Raw genomic sequence first — 13,677 nt, 5'->3', positions numbered from 1 at the left:
AGTAAATAAATGACAATTTGCTTCCTTTATGACACCTCTAAACTGTAGCCTGAGGCAGCTGTCTCACTTTGTCTAATGTTAGCGGCAGCCCTGTCTTTAGCCATGCAAATCCTGAAGTACTGGTTTGTGTTCTTCAGATAATTTCTCTGTCCTGAAGTCCTTATTTCTCACAGCAGGACCATTTGTGTATTAAAAATACAGAGGGGACAAGGTTGTGAAGCTTGCATTCAAGTCTGGACACAGAGCCCTACTGGAAAATTGTGCCAAAAGCTGAAGAGGCAAATGGTTATTTATGTTGGAATAATTTTTTTTGTGCATGCGGTAAAAGTGATCTTTCAGTTAGCAAGAAAAAGCTTTTTGTGGTAGACCCCCCCCCAAGTGTGAAAGAAGCTGAAGGGAAGTTGAAGAGTTCAGGAAGTTACTTGATGTTTGCTCAGGAGACACTGCTCCATTGTCTTTCCATTCAACTTAGAACTAATCTAATTGTTAATACCCTAAAGGCACCAGATCACAGCTGATCTTGGAAGCTAAGTAGGATCATACCTGGTTAGTATTTGGATGAGAGACCACCAACCAGGTTGGTGTATCCTAAATTTCAGAGATGGAACTGGCAAAACCACCTCTGAATATTCCTCGCCTAAGAAAACCCTATGAAATTTATGGAGTCACCATCAGTTGATAGGTGACGTGAAGGTGCACACATACAGAGAGAAAAATGAAAATGCTAGCACTCTTTGGACAGTATAGCAGGCCTCATCTGCTGAGAAGTCAACAGATGCCATTGCAGGGGGCACAAGTATGGCATCTTCAGACAGTTACAATGCAGGAGGGCATGATTTGTTTTTGTTGTATGCCTTCCAAGTTGTTTCTGACTTTTGGCAACCCTAAGGCGAACCTAGCATGGAGTTTTCTTGGCAAGATTTGTTCAGAGGAGGTTTGCCATTGCCCTGCAGTGAGGCTGAGAGAGTGTGATTTGCCCAAGATCACCCAGTGGGCTTCATGACTGAGCTTGGAACTAAACCCTAGGAAGCACCAAAACTACCTGGTTCATGTGGCTCCATACGGTACCACACCCAACATGGAGTCTTTAGATGTCTCTTGCAAAGTAATGTTTCTCGCTAGAGGGAATGAGTCGGTAGGAAACTGAGGAAGTTCCATTTTGAATTTGTGAGGAACAGGAAGTACCAAAAAAACCCATGTGTTTCCTCTTCTGCTGTGGGCAAAACAAAATTTGAGGTCATTCCTTTATCAAGTAGTATAGCTACTTGACATGTACCCATAGGGAGATAAAGTAGTAGCATTCAGTTAAGTTTCATTTTACATGCTGGTTGTTATATGCCACCAGGAGCCAGAAAAAGCTTCTGTTTAAGTTCTAATAAGAGTTTAGTTCTCAGCCTGGGAGTATGTGGAACTATTACAGCTTCTCATTCAGCAAGAGCCATGTGTGTCTATGTGCCTTCCAAGTCTCCAGTCGACTGATGGTGACCCAATGAATTTCGTAGGGTTTTCTTAGGTGAGGAATACTCAGACAAGCAACATCAGAGTGTGGTCAAGATAGAAAAAAAATATTAACAAGGAAAAACAGACAAGCTAGAAGAAGCCACAGCAGTTTGCTTTTGCCTAAGCCTACTGGGAAGGCTCAGGCTCCACCTCTCCTCTCCTCTCCCCTCTGCTGAGTTAACTGATTACAAACTACTTTTACAGTTTGAACTCAGTTTGCAGCACTGAAAATAAGCTGAAGAGAAAGGGGCCAATGGGGGGGGGGGGGGGGGGGGGAAACTGGAACATTTTAAAAGTGGCGGCAAAAGTCTTAATCAGGACTATCCCTGCCAAACTGGGACAGTTGGAGGGTATAAAAGCTCGGAAGTGAGTTATTCAGGATGTGGGGGAGTGGACTATTGTTTAGGGAAAAGAAGAGAGGGAGAGAAAGCAGGAGGGAGAGACAGAGAGAGTGTGTGTGCACATCCAAAAAGCCTAGCTACACAAACACATGCATTAAACACAAGGAGCTTTCGATAAGAAACTGCCCAGTCTTCTTTTACTGTACTAGCAATATAAGGATAGTAAGCCTATTCAAATCCAAACAGGCAGGAATTGTCAAGTCCCTATGAGTGTACTGAATGCAGAATGAGTGAAGAGTGGGTGGATACATTTAGGCACAAGGTCTGATATGTGCTACTGTTGCTTCCAAGAAATATGACTCAATCCGCACAGCAGAGGACTTTGTCAAGGACCATCTTGTTTTCATGTTTCCAGCCAGATGACATTAGTAATACTGCAGACCCCAGAAGCTGGGGAGGCTTTTGACTTTAAAGGACCTATTTGTTCAAACCCCCCCCCCCCCATCCAGTACATATGAAGCTGCTTGATGCATACAGACTAGCTAATCGTTGTCTACTTTAGCCAGCAGTATCCACTTCATCATGCTCATTGCATGTACATAGGCCCCATTCTCACTGGCACTTCTGCACTGGAAGGAACTGGGAAGCTTCAGTTTCTCCCTCCCCAAATCCCTCCAGATGCAAGTGCTGACTACTAATCAGGGTATTTTAACACTGAATGCCCACCTGGAGAAATCGAGTTTAAAATGAAGGTGCCCGGCTGTCAATCAAATTTCAGTTCCACGATCGTCATAGGTGACGTTTCCAGCACTCATTGGGGCATCAGAAATGTGCTCCCCCTCCTTTTTTTTTAAAAAAAGAACCAGGCACCAGAATGCGCACATTTTGACAAATTTAAAAATCGTGTGTGTGTGTGTGTGTGTGTGTTGTGGGCATTTGGGTCAGTGCAGGTTATGATCTGCCCTTGGTCTCATTTTCAACCCCAAAATGCAAGCTAATGCCATCTCTGCATCCTGTATCCCCCCTCCTTGCCACCCCAGAATGCCTCTTACACATGTAATAATAATAATAATAATAATAATAATAATAATAATAATAATAATAATAAAATTCCTCACCTTGGAATGCCACGAAATGATATGGCCATGCATTCTTGCATTCCTGGCTACCCCTGAATTCCTTAGAGACAGTAACAAAAGCATCTGTGTGTATCAATTTGCCAATTTGGAAAAGAAACGTTGTAACATTCCATTGTAGCATTCTTCCCAAAGGAAAAAAAAGTCTTGCAAGTGCCCTTTGCAGCATTTCCCCTTTGCTGGAAGCGAGGAAATGAAAGGGAAAGTGAACAAGCAGTTAGCCATGTTCTATTTAAATATATCTCTACCTGAAGCAGCAGTTCCCAACTTTTGTTGGGCCGTGACCCCCATTGGGGACGAAAGTCCCACCTGCGGCCTCCCTGATTGGTTGGGAGGCTGGGAAGGGGCGGGACTTTCAGTCACCTACAAGCCCCAGCGGGCTTTGCGGCCGGAAGTCCCACCCCTTCCCAGCCTCCCAACCACTTAGGGAGGCCGCAGAGGGAAAAGGGGTGGGACTTCCGGTTGCAAAGCCCACTGGGGCTTGCAGTCCCGTCCCCTTCTCCCCGCGGTTGCCTGGTAGTCCTGGGGAGAAGAGGAGGAGGCGCCCCCCCGTCCCTTCCTCCTCGCAGGTGCTTGCACCCGCGGGAAGGAAGGGAGAGAGGAGGCAGCCCCCACCTGTCCCTTCCTCCAGCGTGGGGACACGCAAGGGGAAGGGGAAAGGAGGGAGCCCCGCCCCCTTCCCCTTTTCCCCGCCGATGCCTGCTCCAGCGCCGGCACCCGTGGGGAGAAGGGGAGATTCCCAACCTGGCGACCCCCGAGAAGGGGTGGTGCGACTCCCAAAGGAGTCGCGACCCTTAGGTTGGGAACCCCTGACCTGAAGCAAAAAACATGCACATTTTTTGCCAAAAATAATTAAAAATAATAAAAACAAAAAGGGAAAGTTCCCTGTTGGAGAGCAGAGGCGTGGCTTGCTCTGGCCCTCTGACCTGCCCTGCACTGACCACGTCAGTCACCCCGATTCCCCCTTTTTGCCTCCTGTCATTTGCCTCCTGTCAGATTCCCCTTTTTTGCATCCTTCCTCTGGCTCCTTCCTCCTCCTGGTCATGATCGGGGACAAGTTCATATTCAGCAGAACCCGGGTTTTTCCAAAAGAGACGGCTTTTGCCCCAATTGCAAATGACCCGCGCTAAGGGGCATTTGCCACGAAACGCTTGTGCATGCCTCTGATTCGCTTGTGGGAGATTCGGGGCCAATATGAACTTCACGTGAAAGAATCGATTTCTGATCCGGGGTAAAGTGTAGTCTCAATGGCCCCATAGTGTTTGGGAGATTTGTCTGAGTGGCAATCCAGCCCTTGGGCTTACAATGTTCCCCTATCACTGAGTGAGCAAATGCTAGCACATGCACATGTGCTGTGTTAGCTAATCATAAGCAGGCACATCAGTGACAAATACCATAAGGTGAGTATGTTGCAGTGGCAGATAAAATTGTCTCATAGTTCTATGACTGTATAGTATGAAAGGCTAGTCAGTGTGGTGTAGTGTTTTGAGTGTGAGACTATGACTCTGGAGACCAGGGTATGAATCCTCACTTGTCCATTAAAACCCACCAGGTGCTCTTAGGCAAGTCACACTCTCTCAGCCGCAAAGGATGAAATGGCAAATCCCCTCTGAAGAAACTTGCCAAGAAAACCCCATGATAGGGTCACTATAAAGTCAGAAATGACTTGAAGGCACACAACAACTAAGTGTGAAAGGGCCCCAGTAGTGAGCCAACTATAGCAGTCCACCATTTGCACCGATAAAATGTAGTGGTATCAACTTATTTTCTCTTTAAAATGCATCTATTCTTCTACTTTTAAATACATAAAAATGAGGTTAATGACAACAAAGCAGTGATGTCAAAATACCAACCTTTATGTAAAAAGTTCAAGTCCTAAGGAAAATAAGCTCAGCCAAGATTTTTAAAATGTACAAATGCACGAGGTAAATCCACAGAAACAATGACATTTCCGCACAGTGAACATTTTGAAGTACAAAAACACAATGGGTTGTATCACAAAATTTGAACCTTTCCTGTTGCTGTCCTCTAAGATCCTTGCGGCTATTTTGATCTTCTTTTGTTAATTATCAGCACCTTAGGTTGCTGCAAATTACTGAACAGCGGGTGTTCGGTTATAGAGGGTGAACTAGAGCATGGGAAATATAGGCCAAGTCTCCTGTTGGTAGGAGTATTTAATGCACATGTAGAGGAACTGCCTCGCAGCATTTAAAACTCATGTCACTGGTGACCAAAAATGCAGACTTCACAGGGCAAAAGGTTGCCTCCAGGTCTCAGTCAGAAACATTTCCCCCCAAGAAAGTTTTGTTCTTCTTTCTTAAAGACTTGAAGAAACTTTGCTGTAAACATAGCTTTGTTTGATTCTAGCTCTATCTATCTATCTATCTATCTATCTATCTATCTTGCTTTTTCCCCAAAATTGGGACTCAAAACAATTCACAATTTAAAAAACCACAATACAACTGAAAACATACAAAACATAACTAGACACAGTGTTAAAACAATTCAAACCTCAAGTTAAAAGAATAAAATGCAATATTAAAAAAAACTATTAAAAGCAATCCAGTTAAGACAATACAGGACACCTCTAGCCGATTCTTTAAAACCTTTCTGTTTTAAAATCCTGTCATAATAAAAAGCTTGCCAATGGGAGGACAACAAGGAGAGGGCCATGTAAATCTGGCCTCTCTAGGAAGGGAATTCCAGATTCTAGGGGCAGCTATCAAGAAGGCCCTTTCTTGCATCTTTGCCAACTGATTTGGAGGAGGAAGAGGAGGAGGTTTGGTTCGATAATGGGTTTCCTCAACAGTCTCTCCAGTCACCTGAAAATGCTATGGGAGGAAAGGAAACACTACGAGATGTGATGTCTTGCATGTGGGAAACCCTGAAAAACTAAACAAATGCACCCTTCAGTCAACAAAAGACAGATCCCAGATCCACCCTTCGTTTATAATATATATTATGTATTCCTCCTCCAGCCAACATGGCATAGTGGTTTGAACGCTGGACTACAACAACTCTGGAGACCAGGGTTTTAATTCCTGCTCAGCCATGGAAACCCACTAGGTGACCTTGGGCAAGTCACACACTCTCAACCTCAGAAGAAGGCAAAGGCAAACACTGAATAATTCTTGCCAAGAAATCCCTGTGATAGAGTCATCTTAGAGATGCCATAAATTAGAAAAGACTTGAAGGCACACAACAACAAAAATTCTTCTTCAAATTTCTGCATATTCAGTTTGAAAACAAAATATGCAAGATCCAGTACCACAAGGAAGGTGAAAAGGGGCTACATATTGGGAAATAAGTGAATTGTTTCTGTATGCACATGTAAGAGAGCTGATTCAGCAGAGGAGTTTAAACAGAATCGGGAAATTACCTAAATTGACTATCATCTAGTGAGCTCACTAGCTGGCCCTTAGCAAGCTACCTACTCCTAGTGTCAACCTCTTCTATGCAAAATGGGCATAATAATAATAAAAAAAACAAGCCTGTGAAGCACTTTGGGTACACTTCTCCCTTTTATAAAAATGTTAGTTATTAGTTTTCCAAAAGTCCCTGACACATGCAGGATGGCTGGGATTTCAATCAATGTGTAGGAAAAAGTCCTCGAAAATGGGCCAAGATTAAAGGAAAGCATGCCAGATGGTTGCTTCCAATTTCAAGTGAATTAGCATTAGGATTTTTGGAATCTGCAGTAGAATGTTGTGTTGAGTACTGTAGCTCTGTTTGCCAGCCAGTAAATAAGTAGCCAAGTATTTTGATGTGTGCTGGGATGGGGGGGGGGGAGCAAGATGCTCTCTAAAGTAGGAAATAACTTAAGATGAAGTTAACATAAGATGCAGAGCCATCTGGTTATGTTTGGCCAGTGGAAATTCTTGTTCATGTATTATTATTCAAAGCCAAACCACCTCAAGATGCATGTTTAGATATTTTTATACCAAGCCAACAGTTTGCTTTGTGAACACTAGTCTTACGTGAAAACCTATTCATGGGTAGCCGAATTGGCCATGTAGCAAAGTAGCATCCAGATTCCACAAAACAGTTAAATCTTTATTGGAACAACCAAAATGCATAAAATGCATGACCTCACAAGGGACAAAGACATCCTAGATCTCAAAAGAAATACCTTTTTGCACTACTAATGAAATTTAAATTTTATCTCCTGGATTTTGGAATGTTTAGTTCCAAATGTGACATATCCAAAAGAAGAAGCCTGCCCGCATAGCTATTCCTCCACACCATCTTAACTCAGAACATCAAGAACATCTTGACAAAATACAGGCCTGTGACTACCTTTATAATATTTTTAAAATATTTTTTCTCCTGTATCGTTTTTAACACCTTTGGCTGATGAAGAAGCCAGTGGAAAGCTTGCGTTACAGATTTTGTGCATTTTGGTTGGCCCCATAAAAGTATCACTGTTTTATGGCTTTTGGATGGTATTGCATTTTATTAGTCAGTCATGATCACTAGTTAATCAAGTATAATTCTTATTTCTTAGACTAACAACCTCCCACAAAAAAATAGAACACCTGCCTCATTTTGAAATATGTCCCATTTCCCTTCCTTCTCCCAACCTTAAAGCCAACAGTGAAGTCTCACCAGGAATGTAGGGTTGGGATGAACCGATAGCCAAATCATCCAATTCTGCCAAGAAACAAAGTAATTATTGGTGTTTTCCTTTTTAAAAATAAAAAATAAAATAAAATGGTAATATAGCACCAAAAAACCATGCACCTCTTTTCCTATCTGCCTTTTGGTAGGCTTACTTCCTTCAAAAGGGGCTTCTACGCTGACAAATTTCCAGTTCTGACTAATAGAAAAAAGGTTATAGCTGTTCCCCCCCCCCCCCCCCCATGACAGTCAGTGAAAGAGACAAAGACCTCTACCTTATTTGCTAATTTGTAATGTGCTATTTGTAATGGTTTGAGTGTTGGACTATGACTCTGGAGATCAGGTTCAATTCTCCATTCAGCCATGGAAACCCACTGGGTGACCATGACTGAGTCACACGTTCTCAACCTCAGAAAAGGCCATGATAGGTTCACCTTAGGATCACTGTAAGTTAGACTAACTTCAGGCTTCCAATTAATTCCAACTGATCATTTTCTGAAATACTGCTTTTTTGGATTTGCATTTGAAATAAATCTTATGGTCAGTATACCCCCCCCCCCAAATCCTACGCCTGTGATCAGAGGTAAGCTCTATTCATTTTAAAAGGTATTCACTCCTATATTTGCAGCACAAATAGCATGATCTGTAAGAAATCAGAGTTGTCTTTTTTTTAATAAGCCAAGATATTCTGTGGTGTTTATGAGCAAAGAAGCAATGTAAATCAAATGGTAAGAACCACATGACCTCCAGTTCTTTCATCTTTAAGAATGTTTTCCAGATCTGGTCTAATTTTTGGACTGGAAGAAATGAGACTGGAGGTAAGCCTCGCTGAAGTCATTGGGGTTTGCTTCAGTTTGAAAGACATATTAGCCAGCTAAGGCTGCATCCACACTGAAGAAATAAACCAATTTGACACCTTTTTAACAGCCCTGGCTCAATGCTATGGAATTATGGGATTTGTAGTAGACCTCTCCAGCACAGGAGGCTAAATTTCTCACAAAACTATAGTTCCCAGATTTCCATGACACTGAGGCATGTCAGTGAAAGTTATAAGAAACTGGATTATTTCTGCAGTGTGGGGGCAGTCCAAATGGTGGGGCTAAGACCTTTCAACCTACCTCACCACAAACCATGGCAGGGGCCCAGAACAAAACATGGTCCATGAAGATTTCTAGCTTGTGCCATTTTCAACCAGGCATGTTCTCAATGAAGCATTCTTGAAAATAACCACTTTCTAGCACTGAAATGCTAGTCCTCTGAAGTTTTGCCAAAGCTAGAGAGACCGATCCACCGGAGGAAATGCAAAACATTTTTTAATTAGATAAGCATGGGCTTACTTTCATGACATAAGAGTGCAAGGCTATTTTAGATCCTTTAAACTCCCACTGATTCTGATTAAGAAGCTGGTTGCTGGCCACGACCCCTTTACTTAGTTTAGTCTCAGGTCACAGAGATCCCTTTAAATCTGAGAAAAGAAGAGAGAGAAATGTTCTGGGAATCTGCACCGATTCTATTTAAAGGTCTACTGTTGCACAAGACCTCATGTGATATTGCCAAATGAAAAGCAAGGTTCAACACTGCCTATCATTGTACACAGGAAGAACCAAGTAAACAGCCCTTGGTGAGAGAAAGCGCTACAGGATGACAACACCCCAAAGCTGAGCCTTAGAGAAGGCAGTCTACTTTTCCAAAAATAGACTCTGTTGGTTCACCAGCATGGCCTCTTCAGGCCCTTGTTCTAAGCCCTCATGTTCAAATAAGTGACTCTGGCTGCATCTATACGGCAGATTTAATGCAGTTTGACACTGCTTTAACTGCCATGGCTCACTGCTTTGGAATTCAGGGATTTGTAGTTTTGTGAGATATTTAGTCTTCTCTGTCAGAGAGCACTGGTACCACAACAATCCCTGAATTCCATAGAATTAATCCACAGAAGTTAAAAGCAGTGTCAAACTGTATTTTTAGTGTGGCAGCAGCCTCTGTCCAAATGGACACAATTCTGAGAAACCAACGTGGCTCTTAGCACCTTGTGAGGACCACAGGAATAGATACTAACAGAAACTCATAGACCAACATTTGCTGCAGGAGCCAAGAAACCAAGAAGTGACTTAGGGCCTGAACAGACGGCCCTTTAAAGCTGCCATCTGGGTGGCTTGGGAGTGCAGTGTTTATATGCACTCATGTTCCCACACCGCCCTGATGCCGCCTGGAAGCTGCCTGGATGTAGGCGCTGCAAGGCGCTCCACCGGTGCAGCATTTATATGCTGCAACCCACCAGAGCGGCTTGAAGCCGCCATGGGGTCATGGTGGGGCAGGAAAAGCCACCTTTTCACCAGTTGAAAAAGGAGCAGATTTTTGTCGCTTTTTTTGGCTGGTGAAAAGGCAGATTGAGGTTGTGGTGCGTGTTCGCCGGGGCCTCAACCAGTTTTTGGAAGGGGTAGCTTCAAGCCGCCCTTTCCGCCCATCTGTTTTGCTCTTTAGTTATTAATATAAAATCATTTGCCACAGATTCATTCTTTCCCAGTAATAAAGGCATTAGATAACAGTAATGTGCCAAGGGATAACCTTAGTCCTTATGCAGTATAATAGTAACTTTTAAAATTACATTTATAGAGACAGGGCTGTAGCCTGGAAGAACAGCACTTAATTCAAGCGTCAACTCATGCTGTGTGCTTCTCTAGATGATGATGATAGCTGTTACATTTATCTGAGCAGTCATTTGGAGCAAGGATGCTGAAGCACCTCCAAGCTGCAAACACAGTCTTATAGGGGGAGTGTAACCCTATCCAGATGTTTTTAAAACTAACATTACTTATATTAATTATGTCTGAGTAGCGGGAAACTGAAAAATTATTTTGAAAAGTTGCAAATGCAACACTACTAACTGCTGAGCCTTGGAATTAAGTTTTTTAAAATAACTTTTTGAACTCCTTTGGTCCACAAGTCAAATGCAACCTGTGGGGATTCTTCATCTGGCCCAACTTTTTTCTGCTGTTATTTCTAGTCAGCAATTGGAGGTAAGTGATAAAGGGATGCTTATAGTCAGAAAAAGCTGGTGCATGGAATTGAACTCCAGTTTGCAGTTTGGAATGCAATGATATAGCTTAGCATCATGGTCTTAGTCCTTCCCATTGATGGGATATGATCCTGCTAGACCTTTTCCAAACTGGAATTTGATCTCAGGCCAAAAATCCCTTTTCTATCATGTAAGAGTCATACTGAGCCAGTGTGGTGTAGTGTTTTGAGTGTAGGGTTTAAATTCCTGCTTGGCCATGGAAACCCCACTGGCCAAGTCACACTTTCTCAGCCTCAGACCCCCTGTGAACAAATGTCACCAAGAAAAGTTGGGACAAGTTTGCTTTAGGGTCACCATAAATTGGAAATGACTTAAGGCACATGACAACAAGAGTCAGATTAGTGGAAAGGATTCCAGCTGTGCCAGTGTCCATTCTAGATGAACACAGGTGCCACTTGGATCATTATATCCCATTTGCTTCAGGTGGGGAGCAGAAAAGAGAAAATAAAAGAAAATAAATGGTGTCACAGTCCATGTGGTCTAGTGTTCCCCAGGTTTCTTTTTCTGTAAAAGAATTGGACCGAATACTACCTGCAAATTTTACCTCCCAAGTACAGGCGCTTAAAAAGTGCCACTCCTTAAAACATGTAACAGTCTTTTGTTGTTATCTTTAATCATTGCTAATTGCTTGATACTGAAGGACAGCTTTCCAAAACAAGAATATACCAAATTAGTAATTACTATAAAAGTACACATAATTGTATCTGAGACATGCTAAGAAGAGAGAGAAAAGAAAAGAAAAGAAGGAAAGGAAACCAGTTCAAACCCTGGTCTTATAAATGTTTAGTGGAATGATGAAGCTATCTGTTCATGGCCAGTTTTATGAAGTTATGTTGCACATTGATTAAAGAATGATTTTCATACAATCAAATTTTTAGAATCACAGTATCAGTCAAAACAAAACAACTATTGTTAAATCTGCAACACTGATGACTGGAGAGGAATTTGCATATTTGCACAAACTTGCCATTTTAGAAGCCCCAGAACCACAGTTCCAAGCCTTCACTTGCTTTTCTCATGGGAATTGAAATCAGCAGGATTTTGAACGGATTTAGATTTAGATACAACATAGCTAAATGTTTGGACAAAAAGTAGGTGGATGCAGAAGAAAAGTAACTTTTTCAACTGTAATTCATAGAATCCTCCATCCACCATGGTCATGGGCTGGAAGATTCCAGCTGGAAGATTCTAGTTGCTGCAGTGTAAGTAGATAACTTTTTCTAGCGCTAGGTCCACAGTTCCTTATGGTTTTAAGGCCTTGGAACAACTATAGTTGGGGATTTCCAGCTATTTTTCATGTTCTTTTGTGTGTTTAACTGACATGACCCTGTTAAATTGTTGTAATTCCTTTTTTACTTCAAGGGGTGGTGGAAAGGAAACTCAGATATGCTCAAAATGAAAGGAAAAAAAGGGTCATTATTTTGAGGTATTTGAAAACAGATGTTTTCATAAGAAGAGCAGCCTTGGGTCTATAGATCCTTCTCCCTCTTTGGAGTTCTGTCACTCTTGCAAAGGGCCTAAATACCCTAAAGGCACCCAATCCTGTCTGGTTTTGGAAGCTAAACAGTGTCAGCCCAAGTTAGCACTTGGATGGAATACTGCCAACAAATACCAGTTGCTGAAGGCTCTATTTCAGAGGAAGGAAGTAGCAAAACCACCTCTGAGTATTCCTTGCCTAAGAAAACCCTATTAAATTCATGGAATTGCTATCAGTTGACAGGTGATATGAAAGCACATACACACACAAAAACATACCCACACCCACTCAAACCTAAGCACACAGTCGCTCACAAACTCTCCAACTGCCACTGCAATAGTGAGATTCCTGTCTCTCACAATTTCCAGTAAAAACAAGACAAGCAAGAATCACGGCCTAGAAGGAGAGCATAATTACATTGCTAGAAGCCTCTGAGAAGAAGGACAAAGCTTAAGTGAACCATAATTTTAATTTAAAAGCAAGGGGCAGACTCTCCTTGCACCCTGCATGACCATGCTGAATGGGAATTATGGGAGTTGTCCAAAAGTTGCACACGTTTTCAAGCTCTGTTTTTAGTAACCAGAAAGCAATTATTTTAGCAATTATTTTCATTTCTCCTGAAAGGGGGAAAATAAAACTATTATTTATAAAACTTGTTACTAAAATAGTATTGAACAAATGAGAAGGTGGGCTTATAACAGCAAATGATTACTTTCAAAAAGCAATTCCCAATGTTTGTTTCCCTAATATGTTCTGCTGCATCTATGCTGCAGCATTAATGCAGTTTGAGATCACTAACTGCATGGCTCAGTGTTATGAAATTCTAGGATTTGTAGTTTTGTGAGATATTTAGCCTTCTCTGTCAGAGAGCCCTGGTGCCAAAAACAAACTACAAATCCCACGATTCTATAGCATGGTCTGTTAAAGCAATGTCAAACTGCATTAATTCTGCAGCATGGTAGCAGCTGTTGTTACATTTATTTATTTATATTATGCTTTTCCCTCAGTTTGGAACTCAAGGCAGTGTGTGTGTGTGTGTGTTGTTTGCCTTCAATTCATTTCTGACCTACGGCAATCCTAAGGTGAACCTATCACAGGGTTTTCCTGGCAGGTTTCTTCAGAGGGGCTTTGCCACTGCGAACCTCTGTGGTAAGAGAGTGTGAATTGCCCAAGATCACCCAGTGGGTTTTCATGGCCAAGTGGGGATTCAAACCCTGCTCTCCAGAGCTGTAGTTCTAACGGTCAAACCACTACACCACTGGCTTACAACAGTTAAAACAGACATAGCTCAATATTTATAACATGCAAAAGTTGAAAATATTATTAAAGTATCAAAAAATTAAAAGGCTTTCACTTGACAGAATTTTCAAGCCGTATCCGACTGTAGGATCATGTGGCCAGCATGACTGTAGGGAATGCTGTTACCTTCCCACCAAAATGGTAGCTATTTATCTACTTGTATTTGCATGCTTTTGAATTGTTAGGTTGGCAGAAGCTGGGACTAGTGACAGGAGCTCACTCTGTCACATG

General features: G+C 42.1%; 1 protein-coding gene across 4 annotated transcripts in view; it reads right to left on the bottom strand.

Moving 5' to 3' along the window:
• The window catches only part of WIPF1 (WAS/WASL interacting protein family member 1), a 73,704-nt gene that overhangs the window by 45,516 nt on the left and 14,511 nt on the right, over positions 1-13,677 (bottom strand). Inside the window, exons 1-2 of one of the 4 annotated variants that reach the window (XM_042472951.1) lie at positions 8,932-8,980; positions 7,583-7,627 (exon numbers count right to left, since the gene is read on the bottom strand). The exons of 2 other annotated variants lie outside the window; for them this stretch is intronic. The gene's annotated coding sequence lies outside the window, so the exon portion shown is untranslated. Of the gene's footprint in view, positions 1-7,582; positions 7,628-8,931; positions 8,981-13,677 lie in introns of those variants that run through there. One more of the 4 variants, XM_042472940.1, reaches the window with a different exon arrangement.

Source organism: Sceloporus undulatus, chromosome 1 (genome assembly GCF_019175285.1).
Source record: "Sceloporus undulatus isolate JIND9_A2432 ecotype Alabama chromosome 1, SceUnd_v1.1, whole genome shotgun sequence".
In the NCBI taxonomy this organism is placed as follows: Eukaryota; Metazoa; Chordata; class Lepidosauria; order Squamata; family Phrynosomatidae; genus Sceloporus; species Sceloporus undulatus.
Note: the sequence above shows the minus strand (reverse complement) of the source record. Positions and strands in the feature narration are given on the sequence as shown.